This window comes from Triticum aestivum, chromosome 6A, assembly GCF_018294505.1.
Source record: "Triticum aestivum cultivar Chinese Spring chromosome 6A, IWGSC CS RefSeq v2.1, whole genome shotgun sequence".
Lineage (NCBI taxonomy): Eukaryota > Viridiplantae > Streptophyta > Magnoliopsida > Poales > Poaceae > Triticum > Triticum aestivum.
This window is the reverse complement of record NC_057809.1, coordinates 553,217,404-553,237,203: the sequence shown is the minus strand read 5'-3', so window position 1 is coordinate 553,237,203 and position 19,800 is coordinate 553,217,404.

Here is a 19,800-nt window from a genome sequence, read left to right as displayed (position 1 = left end):
ACAATGAGATTACATGTAACTCAAACATAATATTTTTTGAGCATTGGGTCTCTATAAAACGAGCACCCTCAAGAACTTCCTCAAAGTAGTGCTCAGCAGCCCTTCGACCTATGGCCGAATCCTGCGCTGCAACAGTGGTAGCATCCATCTCTGCCTAGTATGCTTTAGCACGGGCAAAGGCCATTCGTGCGCCTTCTATGCACGCCAACCTCTTCATCGCATTTATGCGCGGCACCACGTCAAGGAACTGCTGCACCAAGCTGAAATAGCTGCTCGGTTTCGACCTTCCCGTCCATAGCTGATCCACAACAGACCTCATGGAGAGTCCGGACAACCTATTTAGTTCGGCCCATTCGGCTAATTGGTCCATCAATGAAAGTGGACGCTCGGGAGAAAGGAATTGTTTCCAAAACAGTTGGTCTACTTCACGGTCCGTCTGACTTTGGAAGTATTTGGCCGCATCGGCAGCGCTCGCCGCCAAATCCATATACACATCCTCCGAACTCCACAGCCGATCCAGAGGGGCATATCGTGGATCTCCGAACTTCCTCTGTGGCATAAAGGATTTCCCAGCTACAATATCCCCGGCTTCCCGCAGCTCCTCCTTCTTTGCCCTCATAGCAGAGCGGAGGTCTTTTCCCGTTGCAGCAGCCTTCTCAAGGTCCGATGCCTTCACCTGGTTTTCCTTTTCAAGAGCCCGACAAAGGTTGACGACGGCTTTTAATTCTACGGCCATATTGGCCATCTTATCCCGGCTCTCGCCATGCGCGGCCTTCTCGGCTTGCAACTCTTCGGCCGCCTTCAAAGCAGCCGCATTACCCAATCTCGTTTGTTCCTTGGCTCGGGCAAGTTCCGCCCGCAAGGCTTCAACAGTGGCAGCTCCATCTCCAGTAATAACATGTTAAATATACTGGCTTCATGCTGCTCTTACTATGCGGCGTTTACCATATAATAACACCTACCCTGCGCCTCGTCAAGCCTTTTGTTAACAAGCTCGATGTCGGCGTCTGCCGCATCCAACTGTCGTTTTAAATGGGAAAACTCGCTAGTCCGACTAGCCACCGGAGCTTCCATCACCTGCTCATAAAAGCAGTATGGTTACTACTTGGGATTATGATCCTCTGATCGTCATCGTTCCCAATGACAACCAGAGTCTCAGGGGCTACTATCTACACAGGGCACACTTAGCATGTGCAGGACTATCTTACATTATTTTACGTACCTCAAAACCTGTTAGTAGACTCATAAAAGCTTTATGCAATCCACTTTCAGTAGACGAGATTCCCTCCATCACCGTATTCATCAGCACACGGTGTTCATCTGAGATGGCCGCTCGCCCCACCAACTCCCTCAGAACATCCGACCGTACACTAGACGGTGTCGGACTCGTTTGCCTGCTCTCTTCGGGAGCCGGACACGGGAAGCTTCAGGGGTCGACGGAATTATCTTCTGGCCTCACCGGACCCGGAGAGGCCCTCCGCGACGACACTTCAGGATCGCCCGCTTCCGGAGCGGAGGAGTCCGGAGGAGGCGTTTAGCTCTCCATCATCTCCGGAAGAAGATCCCCCGAAGACGAGCTCATATGAGAGGGGCTAAGGCCCGAACTGCAAAGATATATGCAGTGGTTATTTTCTCAGAAGAAAAGACGGCATATTTGTACTATTAAAGTACTTTGGGTCACTTACGACTCGAGGGAGAATTGATCCCCCTGGACTTTGTGCAGCAACCGCACCCCCCGGGGTAGGACCCTCTGTGGGAGACTTCTTCTCCCGTTTGGAAGCTTCGGCTTCCGAATCTCCGGACGCAATCCTTTTCCTCTTCTGATCATCTTCCTTCATGGAGACGCTCGCTCCCTCGGCTAGAGCGGCCAGTGTTGGGGGCCCGCGACCGCCTGCATTTTCCTTCAAGGGCTTCGGGCAGGGTGCGGTCTGCAGCATCTTTTCAATATCGGATTTTCCAAACCCTCGGGGAGGGGGGCCGAGCACCGAATCAACTTCGCCTTCGTTAGCCAGTCCTGGTCAAAAAGCGAACTCTCAGAAATAACTTCGCATCAAAGGAGAGGTAGTATGCTCGGTCGGAAGTCGCCTTACCTCTTCGGCAGCGCGGTTGCTACTCAGGCCCGCGTCCTCGGTGATTTCCGGACACTCCACTTGAGGTCCGAAGAACGACTTGTACATCTCCTCATGCGTCAGGCCGAGGAAATTTTGAATGGCGCACGGTCCCTCGGGATTGAACTCCCACAAGCAAAGAGGCCGGCGTTTGCAAGGCTGGACTTGACGAACCAGCATAACTTGTGTTACCGCAACCAAACTGAAATCTCCATTAAAGATATCTTGAATGCAGCTTTGCAGTATAGGCACGTCCTTGGCCGAACCCCAGCTCAATCCTCTGCTAATCCATGACATCAGCGGTGGTGGAGGGCCCGGGCGGAAGACAGGGGCGGCCGCCCACTTGGCACTTCTAGGAGCCGTGATGTAGAACCACTCATGTTGCCATAATTCAGACACCTCTGGAATGAACCTTTGGGCCATGCAGCTCCCGTCATCTTGTGTATTGAGGCGCCTCCACACTCCGCATGTTGCCCCTCGATCATCTTCGGTTTTACTTCAAAGGTCTTGAGCCATAAGCCAAAGTGAGGGGTAACCCGGAGGAAGGCCTCGCACACAACAATAAATGTCGTGATATGAAGAAAGGAGTCCGGAGCTAGATCATGGAAATCTAGCCCGTAGTAAAACATCAAGCCCCTGACAAAAGGATCCAATGCAAGGCCTAGACCTCGGAGGAAGTGGGAGAGGAACACGACGCTCTCGTTGGGTTCGGGGGAGGGGACGGCCTGCCCCCGGGGAGGCAGCCGATGCAGAATCTCGGCGGTCAGATATCTGGCCTCCCTCAACTTTTTGACGTCTTCTTCCATGACGGAAGAAGGCACCCATCGGCCTAGAAGGGTAGATCCGGACATGACTGAAGGTTCGGAGCACCTGACCTGAACTTCGGGCGTTTGAGCTTGAGGTGGGGGAAGGATTCGATTGAGCACGGGAGGGAAAAATAAAAGGCCTTGTCCCTTTATAAAGAGGGTGGATATTGAGCGTCCTCTCCGTGTCCGTTTGGACTTGCCTATGATCTAGGAGTCCTATAAGCGGTTGGGTTACCCACGCCCATATTGATGAGAATCCCGGAATAAGGGGACACGATCTCTGCTTTGACAAGACGTGCCAAGGAAACCGCCTCGCATAACGCGCTGAGGTGGGATAATGAAACGACTCGGATAAAGGCTTGGCCGTGGTGTGTCACGCTACGGAATAGGTTAGCATATTATATTTGTGTAAATATTGTTCTCTCTATGGCAATATGTGGAAAACTTATTTTGCAGAGCCAGACACTATCTTTGTGTTTAAAATCTTCTATAAAGTACTTGGAGGAGGAACCCGCCTTGCAACGCCGAAGACAATCTGTGCGCCGGACTCATCGTCATTGAAGCCTAGTTCAGGGGCTACTGAGGGAGTCCTGGATTAGGGGGTGTCCGGATGGCCGGACTATACCTTCAGCCGGACTCCTCGACTATGAAGATACAAGATTGAAGACTTCGTCCCGTGTCCGAAAGGGACTTTCCTTGGCATGGAAGGCAAGCTTGGCGATACGGATATGTACATCTCCTACCATTGTAACTGACTTTGTGTAACCCTAGCCCTCTCCAGTGTCTATATAAACCAGAGGGTTTTAGTCCGTAGGACAACATACACATCAACAATCATACCATAGGCTAGCTTCTAGGGTTTAGCCTCTCTAATCTCGTGGTAGATCTACTCTTGTACTACCCATATCATCAATATGAATCAAGTAGGACGTAGGGTTGTACCTCCATCGAGAGGGCCCGAACCTGGGTAAAACTTCGTGTCCCTTGCCTCCTGTTACCATCCGGCCTAGACGCACAGTTCGGGACCCCCTACCCGAGATCCGCCGATTTTGACACTGACAACAGGCATGTACAAAAGCCTCAAAGGGCATCAGGCTCTTTGTGATGTGCTTAAAAGGCAGATCCTCAACAGGAACCCTAGGAAAGAGGGTATTGCCTTTGAGAGGAAACTCAATGCTGATGGGACCTACTGGAACCTGAGCAGTATCCCAAAACCTCATGGGTTGCTGCAAAGGGACATTCAGTGGATCCATGTACTTTATTTGGCTTTACATGTGAATCTTCGTATTCTTCTGATGAGTCATTTGACTCCAACTATAAACTTTTCAAAAATCAGAATGGTGAAGTATTTGCTAGATATGTTGGCACTAACTGCGTGAACGGTTCTCCTATAAAGAAAATCTGGGTTCCCAAAAAGTTCCTTGAAAGTCTTCAAGTGAATGTCATCATGACACCACCTGTGAAGAATAGGAACCCTAGGTCAAATTCTTCATATGGATCCAAGTCCTCATACGGACCAAATTCCTCACGTGGATCAAATTCCTCAAAAGGATCAAAGTCCTCATATGAACATCATAGTGCTAACCCTTCTGTTTCGCAAGGAAGATCTAAGGATTATGGATACGTGCATCATTCTTTAAATCATTATGTTCATAAATCCTCGAAGAATTTCTCTGCTTACTCTTATGCTTACCCCAACCCCTCTTATGTGAAACGAAGTGGATTGGCATCTATGCCACCTTTCTCTTATGGAGCTCGCAAAATGATGGACTCTTTGCCACCCCTTCTAACATGGGTGGTGAAGAAAAAGAACTAATCTCTTATGCAGGGTCAGGTCTCCAGACGAACTTAAACGTCTGAAGAATTTGCTGGAGACGTGAATATGCTTGAAAGGATTCAAGCTAATCATGAAGAAATGTATTCTCATTTCTCACGTCCTCATACTGCTTTATCTGTTCTATTGCTTGATGAAATTGATCCGATGAAATTGATATCATATTTTTCACTGATGAAGTATATGAGTTTGTAAGCTGCACTAATTCATATGCAGGATGATCAACCCAAAGGCACTAAGTGGGTCCTCGATACTGGATGTACAAATCACATGACTGGTGACAAGAGCTTATTGATGGACTCTGCTTTATCTCCATCACATCTGAAGCATATCACCTACGCTGACAAAGGCAAAAGCAAGGTATTGGGTCTAGGTAAGGTTGCAATCTCAAAGGATCGACACATGGACAAAGTCATGCTTGTCGAGTCCTTAGGGTTCAACCTCATGTCTGTCTCAATGCTTTGTGATCTTGATATGGTTGTCGTCTTGGGCAAGTATCGTTGTGTTGTGATCATGGAAGCTGACAATTTCGAAGTCTTCGAAGGCTTTAGGAGAGGAGATTTGTATATTGTTGATTTCTCTATAGGACCACAACCTGTTACATGTCTACTTGCAAAAACTTCAGAAGGCTGGCTATGGCATCGACGACTTGGTCATGCTGGGATGAGGAACTTGCACACGCTCGCGGAGAAGAAGCATGTCATTGACATCGAGGGTGTCAAATTCCTCAAGGACCATTTGTGTGGAGCTTGTGAAGCCGGAAAGATGACCAAGGCCAAGCATCCCTCAAAGACCATCATGACTACCACTCGTCCATTTGAATTGCTTCACATGGATCTCTTTAGCCCTACTCACTATGCCACATTTACTAATGTTGCATCTTTATATGGATTTGTCATTGTTGATGATTATTCTCGATATACATGGGTGCATATCATCACTTAAAAACTGAAGTGCAGGAAGTCTTCAAACGATTTTCCTCGAGGGCTTCAACCAACTTTTGGTGTGAAGATCAAGCACATCATAAGTGACAATGGAACTGAGTTCAAGAACACTAGTCTTGATGACTATCTTGATGAACTTGGTATCACCCATGAGTTATCTGCTCCATATACTCCTCAGCAGAATGGCATCGTGGAGCGCAAGAACAGGACTCTTGTTGAGTAGAAGACGCCTACTCGCTTCTGGGCTGAGGCAATTGATACTGCGTGCCACATCATCAACATGGTATATCTTCACATATTCTTCAAGAAGATTGCATATGAACTCCTCACTGACAAGAAACCCAATGTGAGTTATTTTGAAGTCTTCGGTGCTAACTGTTGGATTAGAGATCCTTATCATAGTTCTAAATTTGCACCGAAAGCACATGAAGGTTATATGCTCGGTTATGGTAAGGACTCGCACACCTACAGAGTCTTCAACACCTATCACCACAAGGTTGTTGAAACTGTAGATGTGTGGTTCGATGAAACTAATGGCTCGCAAAGAGAGCACCTACCTCCTGTGACAGATGAAATACCTCCTCAGGAATCTATTAAGTTCAAGGCTACTGAGGATGTCATTCCTACCGAAGAATCTACTGGAGAAGTCATTCCAGAACGTGAAGAACGTCATGCTGATGCACCTGAGGAAAATGGTGTTGAAGAAAATGCCGATCAAATTCATCAACAACAACCAGCCCATCCTCGCGTTGCAAATGAAGTGCAGATCGAGAAAATCATCAGTGAAATCAACATTCCAGGTCCTCTCACACGCTCAAGAGCTTCACATTTATCTAACTTTTGTGGGCACTTTGCTTTCGTCTCTATCATAGAGCCCACTAAGGTAGATGAAGCATTTCTAGAGCCTGAGTGGATTCAAGCTCTGCAAGAGGAATTACATCAATTTGAGCTCAACAACATCTAGGAACTGGCCAATCGTCCAGATCCTCGCAAGCACAATATCATTGGTACAAAGTGGATCTACCGCAAAAAGCAACATGAAAATGGCCTTGTGGTGAGGAATAAGGCACGACTTGTAGATCAAGGCTACACACATGTTGAAGGAATTGATTTTGATGAAACTTTTGCACCTATTGCTAGACTTGAGGCTATTCGCATATTACTTGCTTATGCTAACCATCATGATATCATCTTATATCAAATGGATGTGAAAAGTGCATTCCTCAATGGTAAGCTTGAGGAAGAAGTATATGTTGCTCAACCCCCAGGTTTTGAAGATCCAAAGCATCCTGACAAAGTCTTCAGACTCAATAAGGCCCTCTATGGCCTCAAGCAGGCCCCTCGGGTGTGGTATGATACTTTGAAGGAATTCCTCATGAAGAAAGGCTTCAAATCTGGTTCCCTTGACCCAACTCTTTTCACTAAATCTTATGATGGTGAATTGTTTGTGTGCCAAATATATTTTGATGATATCATTTTCGGCTGTACTGATCATCATTACAGTGATGAATTTGCCTATATGGTGAGTGAAGAATATCAAATGCCAATGATGGGAGAATTGAAATTCTTCTTAGGTCTTCAGATTCGTCAACAGCGAAATGGCATATTCATATCTCAGGAGAAATACCTCAAGGATGTACTGAGGAAATTCAGCATGCAAGATTACAAAGGAGTCAAAATCCCTATGCCCACAAATGGCCATCTGTGCACTGATGAAAATGGTATTGACTTTGATCAAAAGGTATACCACTCCATGATTGCTTCTTTATTATATTTATGTGCATCTAGGCCAGATATTATGCTTAATGTTTGCATGTGTGGCCGATTTCAAGCTACACCGAAGGAATCACACCATAAGGCTGTGAAGCATATTCTTTGATATCTAGCTCACACTCCAACACTTGGATTATGGTATCCCAAGGGCTCGGCTTTTGATCTCGTTGGATATTCAGACTCTGACTATGCTGGTGATCATGTAGACCGCAAGTCAACATCAGGTACATGCCATTTCCTTGGACGATCCTTGGTCTGTTGGTCCTCGAAGAAACACAACTACGTATCAGTGTCTACTGCTAAATCTGAGTACATTGTTGCTGGTTCTTGCTGTGCTCAATTGCTGTGGATGAAGCAAACCCTCAAGGACTATGGCATTAACATGAAGAATGTGCCTCTCTACTATGACAATGAGAGTACCATCAAGATTGCTCATAACCCAGTTCAGCACTCGAAGACAAAGCACATTCAAATTTGTCATCATTTTCTTCGTGATCATGTGTTGAAGGGCGACATCACTATTGAGCATGTGAAGACTAAAGAACAGCTAGCCGATATCTTCACAAAGCCCTTGGATGAGAAGAGATTTAGCAAGTTGAGGTGTGAGCTAAATATCTTAGAATCTTCGAATGTCCTTTGAAAAGGACACACATCCTAACACTTATGAAAAATTGATGACTTAGATGTGCAACACATGAAGTAACATTTTTATTCAATCAATGAAGACTAACCCTCTAAGTGTGAAGAAATTAACAAAGAATTTGATTCTCAGAACCCTACGACAATTGTATGCGGTGTCTGAAATCATCATTCTTATACGGTGGGTCATGCCACCACCAAAAGTTGAAAATCTTCAATTTGAGTTTTTGAAATTCCTCAGTTGTTCATTTTCTTCAATTTTGCAAATGTCTTCACTCTTTCCGTTGTTGTTCTTCATTGGCAATATAGATATATATGAGTTTATGTCCTCTACAGCATTCACTTATTGCTATTTCTTCAAGTTGCTTGTTCTGCTAAGTGAATGTGGTCGGACCCTTCCCCCTCTATGCTAAACTCAACCCAGTCTATTCACAAATTCTTCATGTGCGTTCTATTTAAAACTTGTTCAAAATTTTCACTGTGTCCTTGTCAGCTGAAGAATTTGCGAATGAAACTTTGAACTTATCTTATCTGAATTTTCGGCTTTTGCCGCTCAAACCATTCCACCTTTCGCGATATATTATCCTATTCACACATGATCGCACACAATCATCACCTCTCTGTACGTGGGTGACACATGTCACACGAATGAGAAGGGTCAGGGGCACGTTCATCCAATTTCCTCGGGCGAGCAGTTTTTTCACTTCGGCTATAAATAACCCCCTCCCTTCCTCACTTCATTTTTATTCCGCTCGACCTCACTCCCTCACTCGATCTCTCAAACCCTAGCGCCGCCGCTACTTCCATAGTCGCCGGTGAGGAAGAGCTTCACTGCCTCGACCTTGTCGCCGTCGTACTCGCGCCGGCCGTGGATTTCTTCACTCCGCCACCGCCGTAGCTATCTTCCTCAGCCAAGTTAGGGCGTGGAAGATCCGAACTGACGAGCTTCTAAATCTACCCTTCCCAGTTCGTCGTGTTCTTCGTCAAGTGTAATTAAAAGTTATTTTTACCGCCCTTGTTGATTATGATGTTTTCTTCAAATCTTCAAAAGGTGTTTATTCCTCAAATCTTCACACACTAAACACCTCACATATCATCTGGTCTTGATATGTTTCTCTAAGCAACATTTCTCTTAAAGATTCCTCAATTGTGTGGATTTTCAAATCTGTATAACTCTGGAACCTAAGTCAAAGAACGCTTAGTGAAATTCCTCAAGACTCATCCGGTCAAATTCCTCAAACTTGTTCTTTTTGCGAAAACTTCTGAGAACGCATATGACCTCTCCAAATTCTTCACAACTATTCTCGGTTCACAGGTACAATGTCTGCTGCTGAATCTCTAGATTCTCATAAACTTAACTCATTTGCAGCGTTCCTCAAAGAAAAACTGCATACCTCTTCAAAGAATTCAACTGTTCAAAATCCTCGGCTGAAGAAAATGGTTGACGGAAAGAAACCTCAGAATGGAGGAAAGAAACTGGAAGTCAACACAGCTTTTGAGATCCTTGATGACATTTACATGGATTACTGCACTCCTGATGAGGCCACACATGGAAAGGAGGACAAAAATCAGTGCAAGGTGCGCATACAAAGGATAGAGAGGAGATGGGCACGAGAATGGAGAGAATACAGATATGTCACTCCAAAATATATGAATAAATTTGCTCTTCGCCCTCATTGCCCAAGACCTCTATTGGCACCTGGCCAAGAAGTTGATCCCACTAGCCTCAAGCATGGTGAGGACTATCCTGATGAATGGGCAAAGCATCAAGCTAAGTTGGCCAGAGTAGCAAAAGAGGTAGTGAGGAAATTCAATGAAGACTCTGCTGCTGCTGCTGCCACTACTGAGGCCTCTGCTAGCAAGCCGAAGAAGGCCATGCCTAAGAAGCCTGCACACAAGCCTAGTGCCCCTTTTTCTTCAATGCCCTCACGGCCAAGCTCCTCTGCAATGCCCTCATGATCAACTTCTGCTAAGCCCTCACGACCATTTCCTCAAGCCGCCCAGTTCCTCAAGTTGCAAAATCCTCAGCTCCTCCGTCAAAGTCCGCAGCACATGCGCATCTCGCCTCGTGCCAAAGGACAACATGCATCTCTATTGCCTCAGGAGCATCTGCAAGTTCATTAGCTCCTCTGCATTCTTCAACTGGCCCCACTTTGCTGAAGACCAAGGCCACTGTTGGACGAGGCACTAGACCAAGTCCTTAAAAGAAGCAGGTCGCCTTTCAGGTCCCGTCCTCTGGGGACGAAGCTGATGATGAAGAACTTGAAGAAATCATCAAAGACAGACAACACATGGCCGCTAGAGCCAAAAGGCAGTAACGTGCCATTGGTACTGGATCCAAAGTTGATCCTCGACTTCATCGACTTGTGGCACAAGGACCCCAACACACCTCTGCCTGAGATGAACCTCACTCCTGGTCAAAGTCATGTGTTGACTGCCTTCATTGACGAAGAGAAATGGAAGTTTGAGAAGGCCAGTCAGCTGAAGAAGGCGCAATACAAGAAAGAGCGCTACCCGAAGAAAAATGTTATCAATATGAAATCCGATGAACTTCTATCTATTCAAACTAAGATCAAAGGACTCAGTGATGAATGATGACTTTTGGGAAAGTCAGCACCCCAATTCTCCTTTGTTCATTCCTCTGCAACAAATTCCTCAGTCCCCATTGACTACTGAAGTTCAAATGGGATCTGAAGAACCACACGCCACTTCGTTTGTCCCTAAAGAGATTACAGCCACTAGTGCTGATGAAATTGCTGCTGAAGAATTGAAGACCCAGGCTGCCACTAAAGAAGAAATTGAAATTCATCCGCGTGCAGATCCTGAGATTGTGATTTTTGAGGTTGCGATGCAATTGACTGACACTCCTCAGCCCAAGCCAAAGGATCCTTTCTCAAAGAAGCAAAAATTCAAGGCGCCGACTTCTTCCACGAGCATGTATTCTTCATGGACTACAACCCCTATGACTCTGTTCATCTTAGAAGGAAGCGTTTCTGGACTGCCAGCCAAGCAAACTTCGATTCTTCGCTGCTTTTCAACAAAGACAAAGTCTTCGACCATGAGCATATTCCTCACGTGGACATGGAATCACTGCCTTGCTTCACGCCAGTCCTCAGTGTTCTTCATGACGCTGGACTGCTCAACTTTTACACTGACATTGTTGATTGGAATGAAGAGCTAATTCTTCAGTTCTATGCCACGCTGCACATCACAGGAGAAGCTGAAGATGTGAACTCTTGGGTATTGGACTGGATGACAGATAATACACACTTCAAAGCACTGGCCTCTGAATTGCTTCATGCACTGCCTGTCAGTCCTCCCCTTGAACGTGCTTGTTGCATATACCATGAGCCTGAACTTACCACTCACTACATGCAAGTATTGATGAAGCCGCTGAAGCATGGTCAAGCCCCAAGGACCAAGTTCCTCGTGAAGGAATTGTTGTTTGTGCCTAGAACTGTCTATCGCATTCTGATGAAGACATTGAGTCCAATAAAAGGCCACGATTCGAATGACGAAGAAGTTGTTGGCAACATGAAGAATCTGCTATTCAATATCATATATGGCATTCCTATCAACTACCATGACTTCTTCATGAGGACTCTGGCAAATGTTGCACTCTCTCCATTTGAGTTGAAGCCTTATGCTCCTTGGATTATGAGATTCCTCAGAACAAGGTCTTCACTCAACTACAAGGTTGATTTTCAGAATCACGTCAGTTACTTGCCCCCAATAGAAGTCCTCAAGCGGAAATTTTCCTCATCTGATGAAAACAAGGCTATTGCAATCATTGATGGAGGCATTCGTCCATTGGATGGTCTGTTCCACAAAACTGCATCCTACTCCACCAATGATGACTCTGCCACTCATGACTCTGCCGCAAATGCTTCAAAGCAAAATCCTGAAGGCACAGCTCCAAGGGTGATGACTGATCGTGAGCTTCTCCTCATTCTTCACAAGAAGGTCGATCGCAACCACAAATGGGTTAAGCGTCAGTTTGGTTCTATTCTTCACAACATGACTTCTACACACAATGCAGTGAAGAAAAACTAGTACTACCTCCATGAAGTTTTTGGTTGCACCTGGGCTGTTTTGTCGCATCTGTATGGTGAAGATGATCTGACGCAAATGGGTTTCGAGTAGGACTTTGACTGGTCTCAGCCACCAACAAAGAAATTCAAGAAGACCAAAGTTCCTTCCTTGGTAGCCAGCTCATATTCTTCATCACGCGCGACTGATGAACATGAAGACTTGGACAACACTGCGGCAGGCCCTACCTCAACAACCGACACCAACAATGCTGGCGCTCCTTCATCGACTCCGTGATGATGTTCTTCAGGGGCATTAGTCCTCATTTTTCGTTCCTTTTGGTCATTCAATGACAAAGGGGGAGAAATTTGAGTTAGTCTTCAAGCGGGTCTACTTATATGGGCATTTCTTTCCTAAGTTACAACTCTCGTTCTTTTGAAGACTTTGCTGGATCGAGTTGTAAACTTAAAACCCGATGATGGTCTGATACTTTTGTTGTGTTCTTCTGCATGCTTATTCCTCATCTATGTTAATGCACGCATGCTGAATTACATCAGTCACCATATTTCATCATGCATTTCAAATTCTTCATATTATATGTTAAATGCATGTATGAATTACAAGATATAGGGGGAGACCTCCATGATTCTACTCTTCAAGTGTGCATTGCTTCAAAAGCAAATTCCTCACTATGCACATCTTCAGGGGGAGTTCTTCTATATATTGCAATCAAATTCCTCAATATCAGTATTTACACTTCATATGTTTATCCCCGTTGAAAACTTAACCTATATTGTCATCAATCACCAAAAAGGGGGCGATTGTAAGTGCATCTAGTGCCCCTTAGTGATTTTGGTGTATTGAAGACTTATAGGTTAAGGGACTAATGCGTTTGTGAGTGTACATAGGTCTATAAGTCTATGAGGAGTTTGATATTTACAGAGAAAGTCGACCCCTAAAAATGAAGTTCTTCGACTGAAGACTTTCTAAAGACTTTGAAAGTGAAGAAATTGGTGTGACCATGAAGACTTGGTATTCATTCGAGGAACATGAAGCGTGAAGACTTTTTTTCGTAGTTTCTTTTTCTCTTTCTTGAGTCATAGGAAACACCGTACTGTTAAAGGGGGTCGAGGAAATACTAAGAAAAAGTTTCCAAGTGATGCTCAACTCAAAATCCTACACCTACCAATCCCTTTGAGTGAAGCCATTGGAAATCTCATGCAGTTCAGTCAATTTCTTCAGTGATAGAGACGAAGCTCTTCTGGTCTCTGAGGAATTTGTTCTAACCGAGGAGTTAGGAATTCTCCAACACGGATTGCCTACAGGTGAGGAACATGATAGCCCTGAGGAATTTGATAGTCAAATTTCCAACCGTTGCTCTGCTACGTGCCAGCTGTCCCAAAATATCTTCCCACCTAACGGTCATATCATTAAAGGGCATTTATGTCTTATCATGTCGGGCTGCTCCCTAGGCTATAAATAGCCGCTCCCTACAACCACTAGCTGGTTGGTTGCTCCAAGAGAAACTGACACTTGTCATTTGAGAGCATCCCATCCTCTGACGACTTTGAGCGAAAATCATCAAGTGAGGAAAACCCAAACCCAAACACCTACAAACCCAAAGTGAGTGAGCATCACTGAAGAGATTGATCCTGCGTGGATCTGACACTTGATACCTTTGAAGACTGTGCATCTTCCAGACGGTTAGGCGTCATGGTCTAGAGCATCCAAGAGGAAATTGTGGATCACCGAGTGACCGAGTTTGTGAAGGTTTGGAAGTCACCTGAAGACTTACCACGAGTGATTGGGCGAGGTCTGTGTGACCTTAGCCCAAGGGGAATACGGTGAGGACTAAGTGTCCTGAACTGCGTGTTCAGGACTGGGTGTCCGGGACTATGTGTCCTCAGGTTTGAACACCTAGCCGCCCTAACCAGACGTACGACTGTCACATCAGTTGGAACTGGTCTACCAAATCATTGTCTTCACCAAGCCTACTGATTCTATTTCCTCAAGCCTTCCATTTCCTCATTACTGTGTTGTGTGCTTGTTCATATCTGTTTGAAGACTTTGACTGAAGACTTTCTCAATTTCCTCAGTTCAATTTCTCTAGTATGTTTGTCTTCATCCTGTTTTATCATGTGTTTACGCTTTCTGTACTTTGTGATTGTTTTCATTTCATCATGAAGACCATGCTTATGTTCTGTTATGTTTACATCTAAGTACTTATTCCGCTGCAAGTAGTTCTTCTCTTAGGAATTTCCTCACCATGAAATTCCTTTGTGAAGAATTCATAAAAATTGCCTATTCACCCCCCTCTAGTCGACTTAACGCACTTTCACCAACTCTTTCTTGATCTCCAATGACTTCAATAACATCGACTCGTTTTATTGCACCATGGCATCAATCTTCTCCCTCAAGCTCGATGCTTCTTGCTCTCTCTTCATCTTCTCCTTGGTCTTCTTTGAAGGAAATATGCCCTAGAGGTAATAATAAATTTATTATTTATTTCCTCATATCATGATAAATGTTTATTATTCATGCTAGAATGGTATTAACCGGAAACATAATACATGTGTGAATACATAGACAAACATAATGTCACTAGTGCGCCTCTACTTGACTAGCTCGTTGATCAAAGATGGTTAAGTTTCCTGGCCATAGACATGAGTTGTCATTTGATTGACGGGATCACATCATTATTAGAATGATGTGATAGACTTGACCCATTTCGTTAGCTTACCACTTGATCATTTAAGTTTACTGCTATTGCTTTCTTCATGACTTATACATGTTCCTATGACTATGAGATTATGCAACTCCCGAATACCGAAGGAACACTTTGTGTGCTACCAAACGTCACAACGTAACTGGGTGATTATAAAGGTGCTCTACAGGTGTCTCCGATGGTGTTCGTGGAGTTGGCATAGATCAAGAATAGGATTTGTCACTCCGATTGTCGGAGAGGTATCTCTGGGCCCTCTCGGTAATGCACATCACTATAAGCCTTGCAAGCAATGTGACTAATGAGTTAGTTACAGGATGATGCACTATAGAATGAGTAAACATACTTGCCTGTAACGAGATTGAGCTAGGTATTAAGATACCGACGATCGAATCTCGGGCAAGTAACTTATCGATAACAAAAGGAACAACGTATATCGTTATGTGGTTTGACCGATAAAGATCTTCGTAGAATGTGTAGGAACCAATATGAGCATCCAGGTTCCGCTATTGGTTATTGACCGGAGACATGTCTCGGTCATGTCTACATAGTTCTCGAACCCGTAGGGTCCACACGCCTAAAGTTCTGTGACGATCGGTATTATGGGTTTATATGTTTTGATGTATCGAAGGTAGTTCGGAGTCCCAGATTTGATCACAGACATGACGAGGAGTCTCAAAATGGTTGAGACATAAAGATTGATATATTGGAAGCCTACATTTGGACATCGGAAGAGTTCCGGGTGAAATCGGGATTTTACCGGAGTGCCGGAGGGGTTACCGGAACCCCCCGGGGGTTAATGGGCCTTGTTGGGCCCTAGTGGAGAGAGAGAGAGAGGGGCCGGCCAGGGCAGGCCGCGCGCCCCTCCCCCTCTGGTCCAAATTGGACTAGGAAGGGGGGCGGCGCCCCCCTTTCCTTCTCCTTCTCCCCCTTCCTTTCCCCCTCCTAGTAGGAGTAGGAAAGAGGGGAGTCCTACTCCTACTAGGAGGAGGACTCCTCCTGGCACGCCCTACAGGGCCGGCCGGCCTCCCCCCTTGCTCCTTTATATACGGGGGCAGGGGCCACCGTAGGACACACAAGTTGATCATTGATCTCTCCCAACCATGTGCGGTGCCCCCCTCCACCATAATCCACCTCGGTCATACTGTAGCGGTGCTTAGGCGAAGCCCTGTGACGGTAGCTTCATCAACATCGTCACCACACCGTTGTGCTGACGAAACTCTCCCTCGAGCTCTACTGGATCGTGAGTTCGTGGGACGTCACCGAGCTGAACGTGTGCTGAACACGGAGGTGTTGTAGGTTCGGTACTGAGGATCGATCGATCGTGAAGACGTACGACTACATCAACCGCGTTGTCATAATGCTTCTGCTTAAAGGTCTATGAGGGTACATGGACGACACTCTCCCCTCTCGTTGCTATGCATCACCATGATCTTGCGTGTGCGTAGGATTTTTTTTTGAAATTACTACGTTCCCCAACAGTGGCATCCGAGCCAGGTTTATGCGTAGATGTTATATGCACAAGTAGAACACAAGTGAGTTGTGGGCGATACAAGTCATACTGCTTACCAGCATGTCATACTTTGGTTCGGCGGTATTGTTGGATGAAGCGGCCCGGACCGACATTACGCGTACGCTTACGCGAGACTGGTTCTACTGACGTGCTTTGCACACAGGTGGCTGGCGGCTGTCAGTTTCCCAACTTTAGTTGAACCGAGTGTGGCTACGCCCGGTCCTTGAGAAGGTTAAAATAACACTAACTTGACGAACTATCGTTTTGGTTTTGATGCGTAGGTAAGAACGGTTCTTGCTCAGCCCGTAGCAGCCACGTAAAAACTTGCACCAACAAAGTAGAGGACGTCTAACTTGTTTTTGCAGGGCATGTTGTGATGTGATATGGTCAAGACATGATGCTATATTTATTGTATGAGATGATCATGTTTTCTAACGGAGTTATCGGCAACTGGCAGGAGCCATATGGTTGTCGCTTTATTGTATGCAATGCTATCGCCCTGTAATTGCTTTACTTTATCACTAAGCGGTAGCGATAGTCGTAGAAGCAAAAGATGGCGAGACAAGAACGATGCTACGATGGAGATCAAGGTGTCGCACCGGTGACGATGGTGATCATGATGGTGCTTTGGAGATGGAGATCAAAGGCACAAGATGATGATGGCCATATCATATCACTTATATTGATTGCATGTGATGTTTATCCTTTATGCATTTTATTTTGCTTTGTTTGACAGTAGAATTATAAGATGATCTCTCACTAAATTTCAAGTGTTCTCCCTGAGTATGCACCGTTGCCAAAGTTCGTCGTGCCGAGACACCACGTGATGATCGGGTGTGATAAGCTCAACATTCATCTACAATGGGTGTAAGACAGTTTTACAATCACATAATACTCGGGTTAAACTTGACGAGCCTACCATATGCAGATATGGCCTCGGAACACTGAGACCGAAAGTTCGAACGTGAATCATATAGTAGATATGATCAACATAGTGATGTTCACCATTGAAAACTACTCCGTCTCACGTGATGATCGGTTATGGTTTAGTTGATATGGATCACATGATCACTTAGATGATTAGAGGGATGTCTATCTAAGTGGGAGTTCTTAAGTAATATGATTAATTGAACTTAAATTTATCATGAACTTAGTGCCTGATAGTATTTTTGCTTGTCTATGTTATTGTAGATAGATGGCCCGTGTTGTTGTTTCGTTGAATTTTAACGCGTTCCTTGAGAAAGCAAAATTGAAATATGATGGTAGCAATTACACGGACTGGGTCCGTAACTTGAGGATTATCCTCATTGTTGCACAGAAGAATTACGTCCTGGAAGCACCGCTAGGTGCCAGGCCTGCCGCAGATGCTGCTGATGACGTTAAGAATGTCTGGCAGAGTAAAGCTGATGACTACTCGATAGTTCAGTGTGCCATGCTTTACGGCTTAGAACCGGGACTTCAATGATGTTTTGAACATCATGGAGCATATGAGATGTTCCAGGAGTTGAAGTTAATATTTCAAGCAAATGCCCGGATTGAGAGATATGAAGTCTCCAATAAGTTCTACAGCTGCAAGATGGAGGAGAATAGTTCTGTCAGTGAACATATACTCAGAATGTCTGGGTATCATAACCACTTGACTCAACTGGGAGTTAATCTTCCTATTGATAGTGTCATTGACAGAGTTCTTCAATCATTTCCACCAAGTTACAAGAGCTTCGTGATGAACTATAATATGCAAGGGATGAACAAGACAATTCCCGAGCTCTTCGCAATGCTAAAAGCGGCGGAGGTAGAAATCAAGAAGGAGCATCAAGTGTTGCTGGTCAACAAGACCACTAGTTTCAAGAAAAAGGGTAAAGGGAAGAAGAAGGGGAACTTCAAAAAGAACGGCAAACAAGTTGCTGCTCAAGAGAAGAAACCCAAGTCTGGACCTAAGCCTGAGACTGAGTGCTTCTACTGCAAACAGACTGGTCACTGGAAGCGGAACTGCCCCAAGTATTTGGCGGATAAGAAGGATGGCAAGGTGAACAAAGGTATATGTGATATACATGTTATTGCTGTGTACCTTACTAGAGCTCGCAATAGCACCTGGTATTTGGTACTGGTTCTGTTGCTAATATTTGCAACTCGAAACAGGGACTACGGATTAATCGAAGACTAGCTAAGGACGAGGTGACAATGCGCTATTGGAAATATGCCATAGAGGCAATAATAAAATGGTTATTATTATATTTCATTGTTCATGATAATTGTCTATTGTTCATGCTATAATTGTGTTATCCGGAAATCGTAATACATGTGCGAATACATAGACCACAACACGTCCCTAGTGAGCCTCTAGTTCACTAGCTCGTTGATCAAAGGATAGTCATGGTTTCCTGACTATGGACATTAGATGTCATTGATAACGGGATCACATCATTAGGAGAATGATGTGATGGACAAGACCCAATCCTAAGCATAGCTCAAAGATCATGTAGTTCGTTTGATGTAGCTTTTCTGAATGTCAAGTATCATTTCCTTAGACCATGAGATTGTGCAACTCCCGGATACCGTAGGAGTGCCTTGGGTGTGCCAAATGTCACAACATAACTAGGTGACTATAAAGGTACATTACAGGTATCTCCGAAAGTGTCTGTTGGGTTGGCACGAATCGAGACTGGGATTTGTCACTCCGTATGATGGAGAGGTATCTCTGGGCCCACTCGTTAATGCATCATCATAATGAGCTCAATGTGATCAAGTGGTTGATCACGGGATCATGCATTATGGTACGAGTAAAGTGACTTGCCGGTAACAAGATTGAACAAGGTATTGGGATACCGACGATCGAGTCTCGGGCAAGTAACGTACCGATTGACAAAGGGAATTGTATATGGATTGATTGAATCCTCGACATCGTGGTTCATCCGATGAGATCATCGTGGAGCATGTGGGAGCCAACATGGGTATCCAGATACCGCTGTTGGTTATTGACCGGAGAGTCGCCTCGGTCATGTCTGCTTGTCTCCCAAACCCGTAGGGTCTACACAGTTAAGGTTCGGTGACGCTAGGGTTGTTAGGAAGACTTGTATGTGATTACCGAATGTTGTTCGAAGTCCCGGATGAGATCCCGGACATCACGAGGAGTTCCGAAATGGTCTGGAGGTAAAGATTTATATATGGGAAGTTGTCATACGGTCGCCGGAAAGGTTCGGGGGCATATCGGTATTGTACCGGGGCCACCGGAGGGGTTCCGGGGGTCCACCGGGAGGGACCACCTCTTTCGGAGGGCCTTATGGGCTGTATGGAGAAGGGATCTAGCCCAAGTGGGCTGGGGCGCCACACCCCCCTAGGGCCCATGCGCCTAGGGTTGGGGGGAAACCCTAAGGGGGGCGCCCCTTTGCTTGGGGGGCAAGTCCCCCTCCCCTTGGCCGCCCCCCCCCCCCT